Here is a 3,074-nt window from a genome sequence, read left to right as displayed (position 1 = left end):
ATTGTATATGAGTGAGTTGCACTGAAAAACTTAGAATTTACTGAAAAACCCGCATTAGACGAAATGCACAGTGTAGTACATTGTATATGAGTGAGTTGCACTGAAAAACTTAGAATTTACTGATAAACCCCGCATTAGACGAAATGCACAGTGTAGTATATTGTATATGAGTGAGTTGCACTGAAAAACTTAGAATTTACTGAAAAACCCGCATTAGACGAAATGCACAGTGTAGTACATTGTATATGAGTGAGTTGCACTGAAAAACTTAGAATTTACTGAAAAACCCGCATTAGACGAAATGCACAGTGTAGTACATTGTATGAGTGAGTTGCACTGAAAAACTTAGAATTTACTGAAAAACCCGCATTAGACGAAATGCACAGTGAAGTACATTGTAAGTGAGTGAGTTGCACTGAAAAACTTAGAATTTACTGAAAAACCCGCATTAGACGAAATGCACAGTGTAGTACATTGTATATGAGTGAGTTGCACTGAAAAACTTAGAATTTACTGAAAAACCCGCATTAGACGAAATGCACAGTGTAGTACATTGTATATGAGTGAGTTGCACTGAAAAACTTAGAATTTACTGAAAAACCTGCATTAGACGAAGTGCACAGTGTAGTACATTGTATATGAGTAAGTTGCACTGAAAAACTTAGAATTTACTGAAAAACCCGCATTAGACGAAATGCACAGTGTAGTACATTGTATATGAGTGAGTTGCACTGAAAAACTTAGAATTTACTGATAAACCCCGCATTAGACGAAATGCACAGTGTAGTATATTGTATATGAGTGAGTTGCACTGAAAAACTTAGAATTTACTGAAAATCCCGCATTAGACGAAATGCACAGTGTAGTACATTGTATATGAGTGAGTTGCACTGAAAAAATTAGAATTTACTGAAAAACCCGCATTAGACGAAATGCACAGTGTAGTACATTGTATATGAGTGAGTTGCACTGAAAAACTTAGAATTTACTGAAAAACCTGCATTAGACGAAGTGCACAGTGTAGTACATTGTATATGAGTAAGTTGCACTGAAAAACTTAGAATTTACTGAAAAACCCGCATTAGACGAAATGCACAGTGTAGTACATAGTATATGAGTGAGTTGCACTGAAAAACTTAGAATTTACTGAAAAACCCGCATTAGACGAAATGCACAGTGTAGTACATTGTATATGAGTGAGTTGCACTGAAAAACTTAGAATTTACAGAAAAACCCGCATTAGGCGAAATGCATAGTGTAGTACATTGTATATGAGTGAGTTGCACTGAAAAACTTAGAATATAAGAAACGCACAGTGTAGTACATAGTATATGAATGAGTTGCACTGAAAAACTTAGAATTTACTGAGAAAATCGCATTACACGAAATGCACAGTGTAGTACATAGTATATGAGTGAGTTGCACAGAAAAACTTAGAATATAAGAAACGCACAGTGTAGTACATAGTATATGAGTGAGTTGCACTGAAAAACTTAGAATATAAGAAACGCACAGTGTAGTACATAGTATATGAGTGAGTTGCACTGAAAAACTTAGAATATAAGAAACGCACAGTGTAGTACATAGTATATGAGTGAGTTGCACTGAAAAACTTAGAATATAAGAAACGCACAGTGTAGTACATAGTATATGAGTGAGTTGCACTGAAAAACTTAGAATTTAAGAAACGCACAGTGTAGTACATAGTATATGAGTGAGTTGCACTGAAAAACTTAGAATATAAGAAACGCACAGTGTAGTACATAGTATATGAGCGAGTTGCACTGAAAAACTTAGAATATAAGAAACGGACAGTGTAGTACATAGTATATGAGTGAGTTGCACTGAAAAACTTAGAATATAAGAAACGCACAGTGTAGTACATATTATATGAGTGAGTTTCACTGAAAAACTTAGAATTTACTGAAAAACCCGCATTACACGAAATGCACAGTGTAGCACATAGTATATGAGTGAGTTGCACTGAAAAACTTAGAATATAAGAACGCACAGTGTAGTACATAGTATATGAGTGAGTTGCACTGAAAAACTTAGAATATAAGAAACGCACAGTGTAGTACATAGTATATGAGTGAGTTGCACTGAAAAACTTAGAATATAAGAAACGCACAGTGTAGTACATAGTATATGAGTGAGTTGCACTGAAAAACTTAGAATATAAGAAACGCACATTGTAGTACATAGTATATGAGTGAGTTGCACTGAAAAACTTAGAATATAAGAAACGCACAGTGTAGTACATAGTATATGAATGAGTTGCACTGAAAAACTTAGAATATAAGAAAAGCACAGTGTAGTACATAGTATATGAGTGAGTTGCACTGAAAAACTTAGAATATAAGAAACGCACAGTGTAGTACATAGTATATGAGTGAGTTGCACTGAAAAACTTAGAATATAAGAAACGCACAGTGTAGTACATAGTATATGAGTGAGTTGCACTGAAAAACTTAGAATATAAGAAAAGCACAGTGTAGTACATAGTATATGAGTGAGTTGCACTGAAAAACTTAGAATATAAGAAACGCACAGTGTAGTACATAGTATATGAGTGAGTTGCACTGAAAAACTTAGAATATAAGAAACGCACATATAGTACATAGTGTATGAATGAGTTGCACTGAAAAACTTAGAATTTACTGAAAAACCCGCATTACACGAAATGCACAGTGTAGTACATAGTATATGAGTGAGTTGCACTGAAAAACTTAGAATATAAGAAACGCACAGTGTAGTACATAGTATATGAGTGAGTTGCACTGAAAAACTTAGAATATAAGAAAAGCACAGTGTAGTACATAGTATATGAGTGAGTTGCACTGAAAAACTTAGAATATAAGAAACGCACAGTGTAGTACATAGTATATGAGTGAGTTGCACTGAAAAACTTAGAATATAAGAAACGCACAGTGTAGTACATAGTATATGAGTGAGTTGCACTGAAAAACTTAGAATTTAAGAAACGCAGAGTGTAGTACATAGTATATGAGTGAGTTGCACTGAAAAACTTAGAATATAAGAAACGCACAGTGTAGTACATAGTATATGAGTGA

Source organism: Mus caroli, unplaced genomic scaffold, assembly GCF_978045245.1.
Source record: "Mus caroli unplaced genomic scaffold, Mus_caroli_1 scaffold_25, whole genome shotgun sequence".
NCBI classification, from domain to species: domain Eukaryota; kingdom Metazoa; phylum Chordata; class Mammalia; order Rodentia; family Muridae; genus Mus; species Mus caroli.
The sequence above is the reverse complement of the archived record's forward strand: the minus strand, read 5'-3'. Positions refer to the sequence as shown.